The sequence below is a fragment of the Taudactylus pleione genome, unplaced genomic scaffold (genome assembly GCF_031769625.1).
Source record: "Taudactylus pleione unplaced genomic scaffold, aTauple2 ptg000034l, whole genome shotgun sequence".
Classification (NCBI taxonomy): domain Eukaryota; kingdom Metazoa; phylum Chordata; class Amphibia; order Anura; family Myobatrachidae; genus Taudactylus; species Taudactylus pleione.
In genome coordinates this window covers 452,865-475,371 of record NW_028284436.1, presented here as the reverse complement: position 1 = coordinate 475,371, position 22,507 = coordinate 452,865, and positions in this window count along the sequence as shown.

The window sequence follows — 22,507 nt, the reverse complement described above, 5'->3', positions numbered from 1 at the left end:
GCCCCCTGTAATGCCCCCAGTAGAGAGCCCCTTGTAATTGCCCCCAATAGTGAGCCCCTTGTAGCTGCCCCCAGTAGTGAGCCCTGTGTAGCTGCCCCCAGTAGTGAGCCCTGTGTAGCTGCCCCCAGTAGTGAGCCCCTTGTAGCTGCCCCCAGTAGTGACCTCCTGTAGCTGCCCCCAGTAGTGACCCCCTGTAGCTGCCCCCAGTAGCGAGACCCCAGTAACTGCCCCAGTAGTGAGCCCCCTGTAGTGACCCCCTGTAGCTGCCCCCAGTAATGAGCCCCCAGTAGTGACCCCCTGTAGCTTCCCCCAGTAGTGAGCCCCCTGTAGTGAGCCCCCAGTAGCTGCCCCCAGTAGTGAGCCCCCTGTAATGCCCCCAGTAGTGAGCCCCCTGTAGTGAGCCCCCAGTAGCGACCCCCTGTAGCTGCCCCCAGTAGTGAGACCCCAGTAGCTGCCCCAGTAGTGAAGCCCTGTAGCTGCCCCCAGTAGTGACCCCCTGTAGCTTCCCCCAATAGTGAGCCCCCTGTAATGCCCCCAGTAGCTGCCCCCTGTAGTGAGCCCTCTGTAATGCTCCCAGTAGTGAGATCCCAGTAACTTCCCCCCACGCGCGCGGGCGCGTGCGCACACACAAAACAAACAAAACAAACTTACCTTATCCCCGCTCCTGTGAAGCCGCCGAACGCCCCGTCGCCCGCTCCTCGGCACTATGAGAGTGACGTCATGACGTCACTCCCATAGTGCATTGCGGGACCCGGAAGACGGAGTGAGCTCCGTCCTCCGGCTGCCGCCGGGGGTTTGAGTAGGAGTCGGGCGTGCGCTGGTAACACAATCTCAGCGGGCGCCCGGCATATGGAAAGTGCAGGGGGTGCGATCGCTGGGCCGGCGGGCCCCTTAAGCCGCCGGGCCCCATAGCAACCGCACCCCCTGCACCCTCCATAGTTACGCCACTGGCTAGACCTTACCACAGGGTTTCATCGCAAGCACGATGGTCGCGATAATAGCGACGGTCTCCAGCCCCCCCCGCACAAGCTGTGGGTGGTCACCCACAGCTTTGCGAGCGGCCTGGAGAAAAAAAAAAATGCCCACAGACCCAGCGAGCGGCTACGAGCGGGTCTGAATCAGGGCCTTAGTGCTTGCTCAATCAGATGCAGGCTACTACACCAGGGAAAGGCTGGTACTAGAATTTGCATCCGCCACTCCAGCAACAGGCGCACTATAGCGGCCGCCCAGCATCCACCTCTAATCAGGCCCATTGTCCTGTGTCTGAAATGCAGAGAACATCACATTTACTCCGGAGAGCAGTGGGCAGACTATATGTAATTATCTTCCCCTAATTATATCTCCCTGTTATTACATACTGTGGTCTGTGCTCTGAGCAGGCGGCCACAGCTGTGTCTGACTTATGTAATAGTTTTGTCTGTAGCCTAATGATTTTCCCAATTACTATCACATCTTTGTAGTTACTGAAAATATGCCACAATTCCAGCAGGCTCTGTTCTCACCTCGCCCCCCCGGGATGGAGACAGATGACTTATAGTTACACAGAGCTGTGTATTATTACTAGTAACCACTTCCATTGCTACAGAAGGCAAATAAACATCTACACAATATAAATATACACACATAAATCAACATCCACCAAAGACTTTTAGAAGAGTAACCACAAAGGGCTGGTTCTGAGTTGGGAAGGGACCGTTTGTGGGTGGCAACAGGGGGTGGCAAATCAAACGCAAGCGTGTCACCACTGTTTTCAGGGCGTGTGACCGCTATCCCGACGGCCATTCTGTGCGACGGTCCGGTTACTCAGATGTCCGACAATCGACTGATCTGTGACAACGTCTTTGGACGCAGTTGCTTGGATTTGCGAAGCCGCCAAGGGCATCTCAATACAAATCCCGGTGGCTGCGACATCTGCAGATTTTCACACAGCCGCTACGTGCATAACCAATATTGCGCAGCACATGGGCGGCAGACGCAAAATGTGCAGAGAGATTTATATTTGTTTGAGGGCTGTGTCCAAACTTATATCTAGCAGTGTAAAAATAAAGCTGTCTATCATTTGTGAGCTACGTGCAAGAGCCGCCGGTATTTATCCTGCATGGTAAAACAATAAGGGTTGTAAGGAATAATTCAGAGATGTATGTAAATCCCACTCCGATATTTTTAGATCTGAGCATGTGCAGATCTGGGGCTGCAATGTCACTCGCAGTGCCCCAACAGCCATAGCAGACTGAGATGCTGCTGGTGTTTGGGGGTGGCGACACGAAGCGTCCCAGAAAACGGGATCGTCGTCCCTGTTTGCTGGGTGTGCAGTAGTCAATGGCTGCGTCCTTGGATGCGGCTTCACTGGCTCCGACAACGTTATTTTCCAGGACATCCTGAATAACCTGAGGGCTTCTCAGATGTCCGATGGTCACGCAGTTGATCCGATACGGCATCTCCGGACGCAGCAGCAGATCAGAGAAGCCGGCGCTGGGCATCTTATTACTTAAGATGAGACGTCTTTCTACGGCTTTTGTATTGTGTTGCACAGCCGCTCCATACAAAGACGCATCGTCTCTGCTCCAGCGTCCATCTCTGTATCAGGCTGGTAGTCATAGTGTCAACAGTTATGATGCCGACATTGTGGAAATGTTAACATTGAACGTGTTGGCACAAAGTCTACTTGTGAAATGTCGACATGTGAAATGCCGTCATTCTGCATGGTCCCGCAGTGGAGGGTTATGGTTAGTCTACGGGAGGGGAGGTCAGGGTTAGGCACTAGGGGATAAGTTAAGGTTAGGTTATGGGAGGGGAGGTCAGGGTTAGGCACTAGGGGATAAGTTAAGGTTAGGTTATGGGAGGGGAGGTTAGGGTTAGGCACAAGGGGATAAGTTAAGGTTAGTCTATGGGAGTGGAGGTTAGGGTTAGGCACTAGGGGATAAGTTAAGGTTAGGTTATGGGAGGGGAGGTTAGGGTTAGGCACAAGGGGATAAGTTAAGGTTAGGTTATGGGAGGGGAGGTCAGGGTTAGGCACTAGGGGATAAGTTAAGGTTAGGTTATGGGAGGGGAGGTTAGGGTTAGGCACAAGGGGATAAGTTAAGGTTAGTCTATGGGAGTGGAGGTTAGGGTTAGGCACTAGGGGATAAGTTAAGGTTAGGTTATGGGAGGGGAGGTTAGGGTTAGGCACAAGGGGATAAGTTAAGGTTAGTCTATGGGAGTGGAGGTCAGGGTTAGGCACAAGGGGATAAGTTAATGTTAGGTTATGGGAGGGGAGGTCAGGGTTAGGCACAAGGGGATAAGTTAAGGTTAGTCTACGGGAGGTTAGGGTTAGGCACTAGGCGATAAGTTAAGGTTAGGTTATGGGAGGGGAGGTCAGGGTTAGGCACAAGGGGATAAGTTAAGGTTAGTCTATGGGAAGGGAGGTTAGGGATAGGCACTAGGGGATAAGTTAAGGTTAGTCTATGGGAGGTTAGGGTTAGGCACTAGGCGATAAGTTAAGGTTAGGTTATGGGAGGGGAGGTTAGGGTTAGGCACTAGGGGATAAGTTAAGGTTAGGTTATGGGAGGGGAGGTTAGGGTTAGGCACAAGGGGATAAGTTAAGGTTAGTCTATGGGAGTGGAGGTTAGGGTTAGGCACTAGGGGATAAGTTAAGGTTAGGTTATGGGAGGGGAGGTTAGGGTTAGGCACAAGGGGATAAGTTAAGGTTAGTCTATGGGAGTGGAGGTCAGGGTTAGGCACAAGGGGATAAGTTAATGTTAGGTTATGGGAGGGGAGGTCAGGGTTAGGCACAAGGGGATAAGTTAAGGTTAGTCTACGGGAGGTTAGGGTTAGGCACTAGGCGATAAGTTAAGGTTAGGTTATGGGAGGGGAGGTCAGGGTTAGGCACAAGGGGATAAGTTAAGGTTAGTCTATGGGAAGGGAGGTTAGGGATAGGCACTAGGGGATAAGTTAAGGTTAGTCTATGGGAGGTTAGGGTTAGGCACTAGGCGATAAGTTAAGGTTAGGTTATGGGAGGGGAGGTCAGGGTTCGGCACAAGGGGATAAGTTAAGGTTAGGTTATGGGAGAGGAGGTCAGGGTTAGGCACAAGGGGATAAGTTAAGGTTAGTCTACGGGAGGTTAGGGTTAGGCACTAGGCGATAAGTTAAGGTTAGGTTATGGGAGGGGAGGTCAGGGTTAGGCACAAGGGGATAAGTTAAGGTTAGTCTATGGGAAGGGAGGTTAGGGATAGGCACTAGGGGATAAGTTAAGGTTAGTCTATGGGAGGTTAGGGTTAGGCACTAGGCGATAAGTTAAGGTTAGGTTATGGGAGGGGAGGTCAGGGTTCGGCACAAGGGGATAAGTTAAGGTTAGGTTATGGGAGAGGAGGTCAGGGTTAGGCACAAGGGGATAAGTTAAGGTTATGTTATGGGATCCTCTCCCATAACCTAACCTTAACTGCTGGGAGACCGTAGAGGTGCTGTGGCCTCCAGCTCAATTTCTAATTTGATCAAAGTAAAGGCATGCATGATGGTATTATGCTCCTGATACATTAGACTATTGGTGTGAATGTGGGCACATTCTTGCACATCTAGTGATCCTGCCCTAAGATTTCCACCTTCTGGAATGGGGTCTTATATCTCCACTCCTGCTCTGTTCTGTTCGTAAGGATCCTTGGTCTTTCCCACTCTGCCACCCACTCTAATATTATTGCCGCTGCCCCCTGCCCCGTAGCTGAGGCCTGGATACAGGCTGGGCCACCTGGGGTTTCTTCCATAAAGTCCTTTGTTTGGCTCATTCCCCGTATGGAAAAAATAATCCATCACTTACATGATAAAGAAGAAAAAAATTCTCCGTCAGGGTTGACAGAGCTGTACTTCTTTTTGTACACATATTTTTTGATTGGCAGTCATTAGCACTGGCTTTGCCTATCACACTGACTAAAAATCATTTTATTTGGACTGGACCACTAACCCGTAGCATCTCTGCAAGTGCCATGAGGCACCCCAGGGTGCCACGGCACCCTATTTGGGAATCACTGCACTAGGGGATAAGTTAGGGTTAGTCTATAAGAGGGGATAGATTCAGGTTAGGTTTTGGGAGGGGAGATTTGAGTTAGGCACTAGAGGATGGGTTAGGTTACGGGAAGGCAGGTTAGGAAGTTGGGTTACAGGAGGGATGGTTAGCGTTGGCACTAGGGGATAGGTTAGGGTTAGGTTTTGGGACCGGAGGATAGGGTAAAACTAGAGTGAGGGTCATGGGTTAGGATAAGTCTTACCAACGGAAGGAATGCACTATCCAGATCTGGTGAAATTTTTCTTCTGTATCATGTAAGTGGTGGATTATTTTTTCCATACGGGGAATGAGCCAAACAAAGGACTTTATGGAAGAAACCCCAGGTGGCCCAGCGTGTATCCAGGCCTCAGCTATGTTGCAGAGGGCAGCGGCAACAATATTAGAGTGGGTGGCAGAGTAGGAAAGACCAAGGATCCTTATGAACAGAACAGAGAAGGAGTGGAGATTTAAGACCCTATCCCAGAAGGTGGAAATCTTAGGGCAGGACCACTAGATGTGCAAGAATATGCCCACATTCGCACCAATAGTCTAATGTATCAGGAGCATAATACCATCAGACCTTGCATGCCTTTACTTTGATCAAATTAGAAATTGAGCTGGAGGCCACAGCACCTCTACGGTCTCCCAGCAGTACTCCTCTGGCGGGAAAAGGTGGGGAGAGTCTCATATCACAAGAGTGGAGTCACATAGTAGCTCAGCTAGAGATACTCATAGAGCCTCGAATTGAGGTCGGGGAATGAAAAAAGTACATCAGCGAAGGAGAGGAGAGACCCTTGGTGCATGAGGTGGTCCCCAACAAATCGTATTAGTGAACCAGTCCAGGGCCGAGACAAACTCCTAGAAAGTCCCAGAGGGAAGTCGAGGTTATTCTAAAGGAGGATGAGGGTATCAATAGATATCACCGGCTGGCCTCCCAGTCCTTCGATAAAAGCTTCACCATAGGGAGAAATTTAACTAAGGCTAAACTGCATTCTCTTGATCAGTAGTCGACAGCCTTAACTGAGGTGTGAGCTACTTTAGAAGAATGAAAGCTCCTGAAGAGCTACTAAAATTGTAGAAAAAAAATATCTGGCTAATAACCGAACAATTGAAGCTCATTTACTGAAAATTACAAAAATGTTTCATAGAAAATAACAATGCATTTAATTATTACAGTGATATTGCTGTAGTTTGTAAATAAAATTTAAGCACAGGCACGTTTCACTGTTAATTACCAGCTCCAAGGAGGTACGTGCAGTAGAGGAGCAAAAGATATAGGCAGGGCTGCTGTGTGATTTTCCGGCAGGGCAGGGCGGGAATCAGTTGCTCCGCCGTAGTGTAGACGCTGTGGGTGGAACTACAGGGAAGCACGTCAGGTGATTGATGTAGAGGCTGCTGCAATCACCTGACGTGCATCCCTGTGGCTCCACCCATGGCGTCGACGCCACAGGGGACCACACATCAGAGGTCACCTACTCCTAGTTGACTTAGCAGTACTGAAGCTAGGTGAGCTACCAAAATTAAGACCGCGAGCTACCGGTAGCTCGCGAGCTACAGGTTGGCGACCACTGCTCTAGAATGGTCCCCAGATACCCAATATCTGCCCAATAATAGGCTTTGAGATTTGGGAAGCCATGACCCCACAGTTAGTGGGTTGTTTAAGGAGAGATCATTTGATTCTGGGACACCTGCTGCCCCAAATAAACCTTGACAGGGATATTTGGAAGGAAAGAAGTTCAGACAGATGAACCTGTACTTGAAGGGTCTAAAAATAATAAAGTAGTTTGGGGAGGGTGTTCATTTTTGCATTAGTAATCCTGCCCAGCCATGACATCAATAAAGCACACCAGGAATTAATCTCACATTGAAATTTAGAAAAAAGGGCCGGATAGTTTTCTTGGTATAGGGACGCAAATGGGACTGGTGATGTGAACACAAAGATATTTTCTTTTTTTGCCATTTAAAATGAAATTGTGTGGTAATATTATGGCTCTCTGGGGCAGGGAAATTTAGGGACATGGTCTCCGATTTTAGAATATTGATCTTATAGCAAGAAAGACCACCATATTGCTACCACAGGTTGGGAAAAGAGGTGCTTGGTTGTTGTGTCAGCAAGACGTCAACCACGAAGAGAGACAACTGATGCTCCAGGCCCCCCCATCGGCACAACCTGAATATTCAGAGAGGCTCTGATAGTAGCAGTCAGGGGTCACAGTACAAGGGCCAAAATAAGTGTGGACAGGGGACAGCCTTGTTGAGTACCATTGGTGATAAAGACAGGGGACCTCATTCAGAGTGCTCGCAAGTGGGTTGATGTTTAGGCCCTGCGCACGCGTGTTGATCGACAGCTTGCCCCGCTTTGTAGGCGGGGCGGGGGGTGATTTCACAAATATTTAAGGAACGCCTGCCGTTATGTGGGCGGCCGCACTGACATCAGCAGTGATTGCGGTTGCCGAGACCCAACCATAGGGTCTCGTCGCAAGCCCCGATGGTCACGATGGTCTTGACCATCGCGACCATCAACCAGGTCAGTAACCCACAGCTTAGCTAGCGACCAGGAGGCCGCACTTCAAAACCCAAGCGGCCGCCCACATTCAGAACAACCGCTCGCATTTTGCGAGTGCCTCTGAATGAGGGCCAGGATCAGAAGGAGATCCGTTGACCGTGACACTTGCCGAATGGTGGCAATAGAGCAGATCAACTCCAGTGAGACAGCTTCCGGCAAGACCAAAGTCTGGGACATAAATTGCCATGAAATCCTGTCGAAAGACAGAGAGAGGATAAAGGATGGGCTCTTCCTAGTATTCAGGTTATGGACGAGGTCAATGGTTCTCCTGGTATTATGGGGCGCCTGCAACCTGGGACAAAACTGTTGAATCGTAAATAAACCTTTAGTACATTCCTGCCTATAAACCTTTAAGATTCACCTGCCTAGAACCTCTAAGATAAAACCTGCCTATACCTTCTAAAACCACAAGATGTCGCTAATTAGCGCTGTGTTTAATTATACCATTAATAAAACTCTAAGACAGTTGAATAGCGGTCCAACGTGCTAAAGATTATTATTCAGGTAAAAGTACAGATGTTACCACGCTATGATCTAACAATGAGCGCAAAATAAATTGTACAAACATTAGGTCATAAGGTACAGTCAATACATACGCGTGCGCTCTGGGACCAGATACCGGCATCAATAATGAGACCTCCGTCGAACAGCATAACAGGAACACTGCAGACTGGCATCTTGTTTCAGAGCACTCACATATATACCCGTACTGGGATAAGCAATACAATAGAATACATTGGCAGGTTCTCATTGGTTCCTCTTCTTGCTTCTTCCGTTACGGTACAATTCATAGGTCAGTGCAAAGACACAACCCAGCCTCCAACAACCTGATTGTGTCCACTTTCCCGCTGCATAATAAATCTAGTCTGAACTATGGCATACAACATTTCAAGAAGTTATTCTCTCTAACATTCATATTTCATAGCCGCATGTTCTGATCTTCTCACCAATGCCACCGGAACGCTGTTGAAACAGAGTAGATCAGTACGGCACCAAACACAGTCCAATTGTCATTTACTAAGCCATAGTTACAGAAAACATTCATTTCTTTATATACTGACATTGCGTTTAAACCAAGTAATAATTATCCTTTTTGCGTTACGGGACCATTGCTTTTAAATGTATGTATGCGGGGAGAAACAGCACTGAATTGCGTTGTGCGTCTGAGGGTCGGTGGGGCACTCAGCGAGCAGCACTAAGCTGGAAGGGCATCTATGTGTGTGTGTGTGGCCATGCCAGTATGATTTTGGGAAGGATCACTAAAAAGCTTACTGTGTTCTGTTTAACATTGTGTGTATGAGCTGCAGGGAATTTTGCTACTTTTCAAATATAAGTCTGTGTGTGATATTATACACGTAAGTCCATGCATGATGGGCCACATGCACACACATACATACATACATATATATATATAATATTATATATATATACACACATAAGCACACATGCATTTTTCTGATGTTTTTAAACTGCAATTGCAAAATGTGTTTATACAGTGAATTTAGTTCTCATACAGGGTGGAGGCTCCCAGCAGTGCAGTTGGAGCCTCACTCTTTATTCTGCTTGTTTTGGTTGTGGGGATGGACTCAATTGTGCAGCTCCATAGCTAGGATACATTACAATTGCCACAGCTCATATATTCTTATGTAAAAATGCTCATAGCGCCACGGTATATTGTGTCATGTTATGGTATAGGGATTTTCTCCAGGATGGGCTTTGTATAGGATTCCAAATGCTAATAAGTTAGTGTTTATGTGTTAAACACTGTCTGCATGCGTTTGAGGGAAGGCTGACTATTTTTTTTACAAAATAGCGCTGTGAGATTTTATCATGTTGGGAAGTAATTTTTATGTGTGCTGAAAACTGTCGGTATGTGTTGGGGAAGATTATTAAAAAGCTGGTCGTGTTACTTTGTAGCAACTTTGCGTGCTGAATAGTTAAATTGCGACTTTTTAGCAATATGGCGCTGTGTGTTGGTATTATGTATTTTTGGCAAGATGGCGCTGTGTAAGCTTTCTTTTTCTAAAATGGAGTCTTGCTGCCATTCACAAGATGGCGTCTTTCAGGTTTTCTAGATTGCAAACAGATTCTGTCTTACCCAATTATCCGGTTTTGACAGTCCACCCTTTGATAGCCAATCAAGCGCTATCACAACCTATTCTGAATCTGTTTAGCCATGCATGAGAATATACCATTCAATGTTATTATGGTATGACACAGTGTGGTCATTTGAACCATTCAGATAATGCGTCTCCGGGAGAGACATAAAACTGCCCTCATATGCACACCGCGGATCCTTAAGGGATCATGGGAAAGATGTGGGGATGCACCTATCCTATAAGGGGAGCCTTGAAAGGGGTTGGGACTGCATTACCTAAGATGACTTAAAACAACATAAACATTCACGACCACTCAAACTCAGGCTACATTGTTATACACAGGGGCGCCGAGAGGGGGGGGGAGTGGGTACAGTTTACCCGGGCCTGGGCTTCCAGAGGGGCCCGGTGGGGGCCCAGATCTGGCGCCACCCCCCCTCTCTTCCTCCCTCCCTCTGCAGCAGCCCAGCACACACTGTGTGCTGGGCTGCAGCGGGAGATTGCTTGTGGCTGCTAAGTAGCAGCCACAGCAATCTCCTATGCCTGAAGGGGGGAGCGATCACACTGATCGTGCCCCCCACTGGCTTTGCGCCGGGCTGAGGGGCTCACAGCGCCCCCTCCCCGGCGCTGCAAAACTCTTTTTTTTCAAGGGGGCCTGGCCACGCCTTCTGAAATTAGGCCACGCCCCCCTTTACCGGGGCCCAGCGTGGCTCTTTGTGCCCCTGGTTATACACTACATCATAACTCAGGATTGTAATACAGTTCTTCCTTAGTATTGTTATTCATATTTTCACAACAATTTACTGTACTGAAATTGGACCGGCACTCCCCTGGTTTGGTATAGCACTCCTCCTCTCGATTTCACTCCATTACACCAGCATCTGCTCCCGCCTCCTCCATCTATCCTCCGTCACAAGAACCAAGAATCTCCAGATAAACCAATCATGATGGAAATTCTGAAAGAAGAGTACACACATGAACACAGCAGAACGGTTCTTTTGCTGTGACACTGAACTACAATTTTCTTTTAGCTCTGGTTTCTCACTGTCACCTTTTAATTTTCCCGGAAAACAGGTTCGCAATTGCCAGATCCTTATTATCTGATTCAACTCTGCCCTGCTTCTCCACCGGTTGATTAACCTTTCTGCAGTGAGTGGCATGGACCCAGGTATCTCTCTTGGCCACCTTCAAGGATGTGGCACTCATCAACAGCACCTGGTACGGCCCCTTCCATCGATCTATTAGGCAACCTGAGCGTAAAAAATTTCGGATCTTAACATATTCTCCAGGTTTTACATCATGACAGTTTATCTCTGGCATATCGGGTGACAACAATTTCAATTTCTGCTTTTGTTGCTGCAACTGTTTGCTCATTGTTATAAGATACTTAACAGTGAGGTCGCTGTTACTCTTCAGGTCTTTCTGTGGGCTTGTAATTAAATGAGGTTGTCTACCAAACAGTATTTAAAATGGGGACAGATTAAGTGGAGGCCTAGGAGTGGTCTTTATGCTATGTAGGACCAAGTGCTTCTGGCCATGCTAGTCCAGTCTCAGCCATGATCTTACCTAATTTGTTTTAAATAGTGCCGTTCACTCTCTCCACCTTGGCACTGGCTTGGGGTCGATATGGGGTATGGAGTTTGCTATCAATACCCATCAATTTACACATTATCTGGAAGACGTCCCCGGTGAAATGGGTACCCCTATCACTTTCAATCATTCTAGGGATACCATACCTGCATACAAATTCCTGTACAATCTTTTTAGCAGTGAATACAGCAGTATTAGTGGCCGCTGGGTATGCCTCTACCCAATTAGAAAATACATCGGTACAAACTAACACATACTTGAGATTCCTGCAGGGTGGTAATTGGATGAAATCAATTTGTATTACCTGGAAAGGACCGTCAGTCGGGGGAATGTGGCATGGTTCGGTAGGGATCGTTTTCCCTATGTTCTTCCTCAAACATTTCAGACAGGACATTGCTCTCTTTTCTGCTTGTGAAGAAAAACCCGGTGCGCACCAATATGCCTTCACTAACTTACATATACCTTGTTTTCCCAAGTGAGTCAGTCCGTGCGCTGCCTCTGCCAGGCTTGGGTAATACACCTTAGGTGCCACCGGCTTACCTTGTCCGTCCCTCCAGAGTCCAGAGGGCTCTTGCCCACATCCCTTAGACTTCCAGGTTGCTTTCTCTTGGGTAGAACACAAATTTTGCATCTCAATTAATTTCTGCATGTCAACTGTTTGGAAAACCATTACTTGTTCTATGGGTACATTTGTTTTTAAACCTGCTGCCCACTTGGCAGCATCATCTGCCCTGTTGTTGCCCAATGATACCAGATCTTCCTCACATGCGTGGGCTTTACACTTTATTACTGCTACCATTTTGGGCAACTGAATTGCTTTTAATAATCATTTTATGTGTCTGGAATGTGCGACTGGTGTACCTGCTGCTGTCATAAAATTTCTCAGATGCCATAGAGCACCACCCCGAACGCCTACATAGAGTCAGTGTAAATGTTGGCAGATTTGCCTGCTGCCAATTCACACGCTCTTCTCAGTGCTACTAACTCCGCCACTTGGGCTGAGTGAGGAGGACCAAGAGGTTCAGCTTCTATGATGTCTTTGTCATCTACAACAGCATAACCTGTACATAACTCACCTGTGTCCATTTGTCTATGGCAACTCCCATCCGTGTAAAATGTCACATCTGCATTCTCTAAAGGTATGTCACGTATGTCAGGTCTAGCGGTAAAGGTCTGGTTAAGATAATCTATACAATCATGCGTATCAATACCTTTGCAAAACTCACTTTCTACCAGAGACTCATCACCACCCTTTGTGCATTCTTATGCACATACGGTAAGTACGTTGCTTGATTTAACGTATTACACCGCTTTACAGTGATGTTTGAGGGTGCTATTAGAGCTAGTTCCCATTTGGTGAATCTAGCTGAGGATACGTGTCTGGTTTGGGCAGAGTTCAACAGGGCAGACACAGCATGTGGGGTATAGACAATCATATCATGGCCCAATACCACATCCTCACTTTTGCTGACCAATAGAGCCGTTGCTGCTACACTTCTCAAACAGGTTGGGAGTGATCTCGCCACAGTGTCCAATTGTGCACTGTAATATGCTACGGGCCTACTGGCATCCCCATGTTTTTGTGTAAGGACACCTGCAGCACAACTATCAGCTTCCGTACAATACAAATCAAAAGGTTTTTCATAATCAGGTATTCCCAATGCAGGAGCTCTTGTCAGACTATCCTTAAGATTAAGAAAAGCCTGTTCTGAGTCCTCTGTGTGTATGACACGATCGGGCTTTGAGGAAGAGACTAATTCCTGTAAAGGTAAGGCCAAAATAGAAAAACCTGGGATCCACATTCTACAATATCCACACATTCCCAAGAAGGTACGGATTTGCTGTTGGTTACGTGGCAGTGTCATGTTTTGTATAGCCTGGATTCTATCTGCAGTGAGATGTCGCAGCGTCCCAAGTGTCAGTGTCCCAAGTATTTAACTCTGGATTGGCACGGCTGTAGTTTGTCCTTAGCAACCTTGTGTCCTGTTTGCGAGAGATGAAGCAACAAAAGTTTAGTATCATTCAAACATGACATAAACGAGTCAGAACATAGCAATAAATTGTCTACATATTGAATTTGAACAGATCCATTGGCGGGTTGAAAAGACTGTAAACAATAGTGTAATCCCTGGGAAAAGATACTGGGGCTGTCTATGAAACCCTGGGGTAATCGTGTCCATGTGTATTGTACACCCCTGTATGTGAAGGTACTGACAGTCAGGATGAAGAGGTACAGAGAAGAAAGCAGAACAAAGATCAATGACAGTGAAATGGGTTGCATTTGGTGGAATTTGCATAAGGATGACAGCTAGATTCGGCACTACGGGAAATTGGCTCTCTACCACCTTATTAACCCCTCTAAGGTCTTGTACCAGCCTATAATCCCTCCCACCAGCCTTCTTCACTGGAAAAATGGGACTGTTGGCTACACTTACTGTACGGACTAAAATTCCCTGCTGCAATAACAGCTCAATTATGGGATACACCCCTAACTCTACCTCCTGTTTTAGTGGGTATTGGGGAATTTTTGGGACTTGCCTTCCGCTTTTTAAATTTACCATTACAGGGCTTACGTTTGCCATTAATCCAGTGTCCTGTCCATCTTTAGTCCAAAGGGAATCTGGAATTAGGGACAACATTTCATCTACCTGTGATGGAGTTTCATTTAAAACTGTAGAGTGATACATTATCCTTTGAGGAGTGTCTAACATATCCCACACCTCGTATTCCATTCTCTCTGGGATATCTAAAAATACACCACCAGGGGTGCAATATATAACACATCCCATCTTACATAACAAGTCTCTGCCCAGTAGGTTAGTAGGAGCCGCAGCAGCCAGGAGAAAAGAATGCCTGGTATGCAACGGCCCAATAGTAACCTCTGTGGACTTTGTTAAAGGATAATGTTCCACTTTACCTGTTACACCCATTGTTGGTACTGTCTCGTTGGTCACCTGCAAATTAACAGGAGATTTTAGCACCGACCTGGTCGCCCCTGTGTCTACAAGAAAAGGATATTCAGTACCAGCTACATCAACCATCATGACCGGTTCTTCCCTAGTACTTCCCGTTAAACTGACCATCTGTAGACTACAGGTATGACCAGACCCCTAGCGTTGGCTACCATTCTCCAATAAAGCATTTACGGCTACAATTGGAGCTGGTACCTGCTGAACATTTGCTGGCCTCTGTGCATATCCCTTATGAGGATATCTGGGTCTTCCCTGATGTGGGATCCCTACTCCTTTTACTGTACAGTTTCTACTTAAGTGTCCTGTTTGTTTACAGTTAAAACAGGTTCGTGTTTCGGGTAAAGACATGTGGTGTTGTGAGGTTTGCGCAGAGGGTAAAGGTGGTGGATATGGGTAAGGATAGGGAGGGTAAGGGTATTGTGGGGGATAAGAAGTTGGTGGATAGCCTGGGACCTGTGGTTGCATCGGGTTAGTGGGATAGAGTTGTGTTTGTTGTTGAGTGGGGTTAGTGAGAGCACATACTTGTTCAGAAGCGAGTGTGTGTGCAAGTGCAAGTGTGTCTGTTGGCTGTGATGTTACCGTCATTCCCTCCAGAGCTTGTATACTGACAGCCATTAGTTTCTCACTCTGGGCTTCTCTCTTTTTGGAGATGTTCTTATCATGTTCAATGGCGGTTTCTATGAGGGTATCTATTGTAAGTCCCCGCCAGCCAGGCTGTGAGGTCTGAACCCGAGTTTTTAAACTCTCTTTCAGACCATCCACAAGTACCGTAACTATCATCCCCCTGTGGTGAGTGCTATCTTTAATATCCTCTATCCCAGTGTACTGGGTGATAGCCTGCAGAGCCCGATCGCAGTAATCTTCTGCAGTCTCACTCTCTTTTTGTTTAATGGTGAAAATTTTGTTCCAGTTAACTACTACTGGAAAATATATACCTAATTGAGTTACAATGCGGGAAATGTTACCTTGGTTTACTTGATCTGTTAAGGGGACGTCACCATCCAATACACAATCCGTGATAAATTTTGTCACATCGGTATTGCGTGGCAGACAGGCCCTTAACACCACAAGCCAATCTTTATTAGTGGGTTCATGTGAACTACCCAAATTTCTCAAAAATCTTTGACATTTGGCTAATTCCTTTTTGGGATCGGGGAAATCATTTATGATGGAATTTAGTTCTGCTCTTGTTCAAGGACAATGCATTACTACTTCCCTCATGGGCACTATACCGTTTGCGTCTGCATTTCCATTCGGAACAGTTATTGTCCGAATGGGATGCAGACCGGTAGCGCTGCTACCTCTGACCTGGTTACCTGGCTGGGGGTTTAATCTGCTGCTGCTACGTATGGTATTAACAATTTCCTCTATGGGTGCAGAGTGTGTTAACACTTCCCTTGCTGTTACCGATGGAGATGGCGGCACCACCCGTGATTGTGGTGATGCAGCATCTATCATTTGCACAGCATGGGAAATGGCAGACATTACAATAGGCTCATCATCCATATCATAAACATTTTCTTTATAATTGCTTAAGAGAGGGTACAAGTTGCTTGTTACATTTTTATGTTGTTTTTTTACATTGACTGCACCTACACCCCCATCCGCATAGGGCGGCGGTGGTGCACGTGAACCATCTGTACTACCTTCTGCAATGCTACCTTGCAGTGCGTGCGCACTATCAAGCGATGCATCCGCGGCGCTATTTAGCATCACCGGCGCATTGCCCGAGACTGTGCCCGCGACGCCTGTTTGCGTCGCGGGTACATTCTTCAGCCACATTTCCCCCTCATGCTGCCACAGTTTTAAACATTCAAAATATTTAACCTTTTTCTCTCGGGAGCGCATCAAACTGATGTGATCCCGGACATTGTCTAACACATTTTTATCAAAACTACCAATTCTGGGAAACGGTCTAACACTCTTCCTCGTCATATTAAACCATAAATCACAATACCTTATTGCATAAGTACCGTACTTGGTATGCATGATACGACGGGCCGATCCGATCGGCACCTCCATTAGCAACACATCATTGCCTAACATCTCTACTGTTTGCGTGGCTCCCATTCTCAGACAACTCCTGCGCTTTTCAATAAAGATTTAAACCGGTGAAAGACAATCAAGACACTTTCACTTACCTGTGGACGATTTAAGTCGGCGGCGCCCACACACCTGGATAAGATTTAGTAAGGCAACTTCCACACCTGGATAAGATTTGAAAAAGGCAACTTCCACACCTGGATAAGATTTAGTAAGGCAACTTCCACACCTATGAGAGTTTGTATGTCGGCTACTCTCACGCACCTCTCTACAACAAAGACAACATGTACACCTGCTACTGTGTATAGAATGGTAAAGCTGCTTACCGAGCGGCTAGGCTAACCCTTGCACCTAGCCCTTAAGGATCATACGATACCCTTAACTTTGTTCAACAAGTATTCACTGTTACACACTTTTTTTCCTCCGCAGAAAAATACACGTTTAACCCAGATATTGGTAATAGAAAAAAATGTAAACCTCAATGGCTTTGTTCAAACACGTGGCAGCACAACCGGAAGTACGTATACGCTGTTGTGCGACCAGTCGCATACACAATAATGCGACTACCACACAACCGTATAATGACTTTTTAACTGCGTATGCAAAAATGCGTCTCAGCCACGTACTCAATACTGCGGCACCCCTCTAAACGTAAGGTTCTATCAACAGAGGGAAAAAAAAACTTTTTTCCTCTCTTGTCCCTGGATTCTGATCAGCGCTTCCTCTACACAATAACCGGCAGTACGCTCTCAGCAACACTGTGGTAATGAAAGACTAATGCGTCTCTCAAAAGGCGCCTCCACCCTTTTGCTGAGAGAGAACTGACCGAGTGTTACCGTGTATCAGATAACGTGATAAACCTACAAGCCCCCAACTGTTGAATCGTAAATAAACCTTTAGTACATTCCTGCCTATAAACCTCTAAGATTCACCTGCCTAGAACCTCTAAGACAAAACCTGCCTATACTTTCTAAAACCACAAGATGTCGCTAATTAGCGCTGTGTTTAATTATACCATTAATAAAACTCTAAGACAGTTGAATAGCGGTCCAACGTGCTAAAGATTATTATTCAGGCAAAAGTACAGATGTTACCACGCTATGATCTAACAATGAGCACAAAATACATTGTACAAACATTAGGTCATAAGGTACAGTCAATACATATGCGTGTGCTCTGGGACCAGATACCGGCATCAATAATGAGACCTCCGTCGAACAGCATAACAGGAACACTGCAGACTGGCATCTTGTTTCAGAGCACTGACATATGTACCCGTACTGGGATAAGCAATACAATAGAATACGTTGGCAGGTTCTCATTGGTTCCTCTTCTTGCTTCTTCCGTTACAGTACAATTCATAGGTCAGTGCAAAGACACAACCAAGCCTCCAACAACCTGATTGTGTCCACTTTCCCGCTGCATAATAAATCTAGTCTGAACTATGGCATACAAAATTTTAAGAAGTTATTCTCTCTAACATTCATATTTCATAGCCGCATGTTCTGATCTTCTCACTGATGCCACCAGAACGCTGTTGAAACAGAGTAGATCAGTACGGCACCAAACACAGTCCAATTGTCATTTACTAAGCCATAGTTACAGAAAACATTCATTTCTTTATATACTGACATTGCGTTTAAACCAAGTAATAATTATCCTTTTTGCGTTACGGGACCATTGCTTTTAAATGTATGTATGCGGGGAGAAACAGCACTGAATTGCGTTGTGCGTCTGAGGGTCGGTGGGGCACTCAGCGAGCAGCACTAAGCTGGAAGGGCATCTATGTGTGTGTGTGTGGCCATGCCAGTATGATTTTGGGAAGGATCACTAAAAAGCTGACTGTGTTCTGTTTAACATTGTGTGTATGAGCTGCAGGGAATTTTGCTACTTTTCAAATATAAGTCTGATGTGTGATATTATACACGTAAGTCCATGCATGATGGGCCACATGCACACACATACATACATACATATATATATATAATATTATATATATACACACACATAAGCACACATGCATTTTTCTGATGTTTTTAAACTGCAATTGCAAAATGTGTTTATACAGTGAATTTAGGGCCTGATTCAGAACTGAACGCTCTGACCAGTGCGCTCGCTCTGAATCAGGGCCCTCCTACCTGTTTTAGGAGCGTCCTCATGGACGCTCGCATAGCTGTGGGTTACCACCCACAGCTTATGCGAGCGTCCAAGATGATGGTCGCGATGGCCAAGACCATCATGACCATCGGGCTTGCGACGGAGACCCTGCGTTAAGGTCTCGCTGCCGCAAGCCCTGGAGTGATTTTGGCTCTATCAGAGCCAAAATCACTCCCACTGACATCACTAGTGATGTCCCATGGGAACGCCCCCGTCTGGCAGCCACGCCCCCGGCATGCCCACCAAAGGGGGCGTGCTGTCAATCAACATCGACAGCACGCCCCCTTTGGTGCGAGACCCGGAGCGACAGAGAGCCCGTCGCTCTACGGGTCTCGCGCATGCGCACGACGGAGCTCCCTCCGTCGTGCGCATGCGCAGTGGGGCAACATCGACCCGTTTGCGAGCGTCCTTTGCTCGCGAACGGGTCTGAATGACCCCCTTAGTTCTCATACAGGGTGGAGGCTCCCAGCAGTGCAGTCGGAGCCTCACTCTTTATTCTACTTGTTTTGGTTGTGGGGATGGACTCAATTGTATAGCTCCATAGCTAGGCTACATTACAATTGCCACAGCTCATATATTCTTATGTAAAAATGCTCATAGCACCACGGTATATTGTGTCATGTTATGGTATAGGGATTTTCTCCAGGATGGGCTTTGTAAAGGATTCCAAATGCTAATAAGTTAGTGTTTATGTGTTAAACACTGTCTGCATGCGTTTGAGGGAAGGCTGACTATCTATTTTTTTTACAAAATAGTGCTGTGAGATTTTATCATGTTGGGAAGTCATTTTTATGTGTGCTGAAAACTGTCGGTATGTGTTGGGGAAGATTATTAAAAAGCTGTTCATGTTACTTTTTAGCAACTTTGCGTGCTGAATAGCTAAATTGCGACTTTTTAACAATATGGCGCTGTCTGTTGGTATTATGTATTTTTTGCAAGATGGCGCTGTGTAAGCTTTCTTTTTCTAAAATGGAGTCTTGCTGCCATTCACAAGATGGCGTCTTTCAGGTTTTCTAGATTGCAAACAGATTCTGTCTTACCCAATTATCCGGTTTCGACAAAACCCACATGGTCATAATGAACCAGGGTGGGGAGCACAGAGTTAAACATCATTTCATTATATCTTCAGCGCAAGTTTATTCTATACATTGAAGGCCTGATTCAGAGCTGTACGCAATCTGCATGCAATGCTGATGTTTATGTAATTGAGTCATTTTTTTGCAGTGCATGCATGATCATTTCTGAAAGCCCCTACAGACGGTACGCACAAAGGTACTATCGCGATCAGGACAGTCATTATCAGAAAGGTGTCGGAAAAGTGATGGGCGTTCCTGGTCCGTGACTAGTAGTGTGCGCCAAAATGGTCCGTTCAGTGGGCGTTTTATGGCAGTGTCACAGGCATGTCAGTGAAAGCAGCTGCATTCTCAGACGCACAGCTGCAGGCATAGGAGACTGCGGTCGAACGGTAAATCTGCACCTGCCATAGGGCTGGCGCAAGTTTGGATGGTGCGACTGATGGTGGCACCCAGCGACGTAGCTGAGTTCTGGAGTGCCCTCTGCCAGCTCCACTACCAGGGCGCATGGCGCCATGACGTTGCACAGTGGGGGTGGAACGGAAGTGCAGCACTGCCCAGAGCCTCCTGAGGATGATCCGAGTGGCTGCACAGACTGCAGGGTATCTGTGTATCTGTCTGGTGCATCCAAAGGATGCTCCAGGTGGTACTGCAGCAGCGACACTGGCTGCAGGCACCCTGCTAGCATGAGGCAAGAGCCGCGGGGCAGCGATGGTGTCGTCCACAGACCCCTGCGCTCTGTACAGCAGTACCGGTCGCATACCCATAGTTACAGTCCTGGTGGCAAGTAAGGATGCATCAAACGTTATATCAGGGTGCATGGATGCTAAAAAGGTGCGAGCAGATGTGCACTTCCCTGTCTCTCCCTGCGCTGGCACTAAATAAACACATTAGACTATTATGTAATAGATATGAAAGATAGAAAATAGAATAACAGTTAAACAAAGAGATGGGTCAATCCAACCTGCAGAGTGATCTTCTGTATGTACTCTTATATGAGAGCCAATTGTTTCGTTATTTTCTCCTTTTTACTGATTAGGCCGACACTTGTTTATGGAGATCATCAGACTTGTAACTTGCTGTTGTTACATTTGAAACAATTACACAGCACTATATAGACCAGGGAAGGGGAAACTTTTATTCAGCCGAGGGCCATTTTGATATATATAACATTATTCGTGGGCCTGGTGTAGGCCACGCCCCCTCCATGTGACGTGACACGGGGCGGAGCCACAATCGCCGGTGATTACAGCAATGCCCAGAGCATCCTGAGGGAGCTGTAATGGCAGCTGCGTGACCGTCCCAGTGATGTCAGTGGAAGAGCTTCCGGCTCTATTAGAGCCAGAAGCTCTCTGGGGCTTGCAGCCATGAGACCCTACCACAAGGGTCTCGTCGCAAGCACGATGGTCGCGATGGTCTTGACCATTGCAACCATCAACCTGGCCGTTCGCAATAGCTGTGGGTGGTCACCCACAGCTATGCAAGCGGCCAGGAGGCCGGACAAAAAAAACCCGCCCTGTTTCAGAGCGAGTGCTCGTTCAGAGCGTCCGTCTCTGAATCAGGCCCTGTGTACTGTGGGCCTGATTCAGTAGTGCACACAAGTACGATTATCGGGAATCTGCGCGTGCGCAGTACCCATTCTGCAAGCTTGCAGAGTGGGTCCTGCTAAGATGCACGCAAGCCCTTGAATGCCTCTGCCTGATTGACAGGCAGAGGCATTTAAGGGGCGGTGTGGGGGCGGCCGGTGTTCCCTGAAACAGGGCGTTTCTCCCAGTTTTCCGGGAGTGGCCAGCCCAGGATGTACGCAGTCTGCTGGGCTCGCAAGCCGGTCAGCCTGAGTAAGCTGTCCACCATCGCGATCATAGACCACCAGTGGTCGCGATGGTGATCCCAGCCTGCAACCTCCATCGCAGTGCTGGGATCGCAAATTTAGTAGGGGGTGCCATACACCTCCTCCGTACAGCTTTGCAATTGCGATCCTTGCTGAATCAGGCCCTGTGTTATCAAGCCGCCCAACATGAAGGGTGAAACATTGTATGAGTATGATTTGCAGAATATGACACGTGTGGTATGTTATTAGTCATCTGCAGCGATTCAGGTGGCTTCGTAGTGCCCACTGCAGAGAATACGGTACAGAACCTGTGTCCATTTGCAAATAATATATTTAGTCATTCATACTGTGTTATACATTGATACTTACATAGAACAGTTATGCATTTTTTATTAATGGCGGAAAAAATATAGCGAGCAAGTGTTTTTCATCAAATTAAAGTTTTTCCAGCATTTTGGGGCACAGAAAAATGTCTAAAACGAATTGCTCAATTTCAAAAACACCTCTCCCATCGACACACCTCCACATACTTGTCCACATAATTTACACCTACACAGACCTGCCCAACATAATTTACACCTCCACATACCTGTCCCACATCATTTACACCTCCACATACCTGTAACACATCATTAACACCCCACATACCTGTCCCACATCATTTACACCTCCACATACCTGTCCTACATCATTAACACCCCACATACCTGTCTCACATAATTTACACCTACACATATCTGTCCCACATCATTTATACCTCCACATCCCTGTCCTACATCATTTACACCCCACATACCTGTCCCACATCATTTACACCACCACATACCTGTCCCACATCATTTACACCTCCACATACCTGTACCACATCATTTACACCCCACATACCTGTCCCACATCATTTACACCTCCACATACCTGTCCCACATAATTTACACCTACACATACCTGTCCCACATAATTTACACCCCACATACCTGTCCCACATCATTTACACCTCCACATACCTGTCCCACATAATTTACACCCACATACCTGTCCCACATCATTTACACCTCCACATACCTGTCCCACATCATTTACACCTCCACATACCTGTCCCACATCATTTACACCCCACATATCTGTCTCATATCATTTACCCCTCCACATACTTGTCCCACATCAT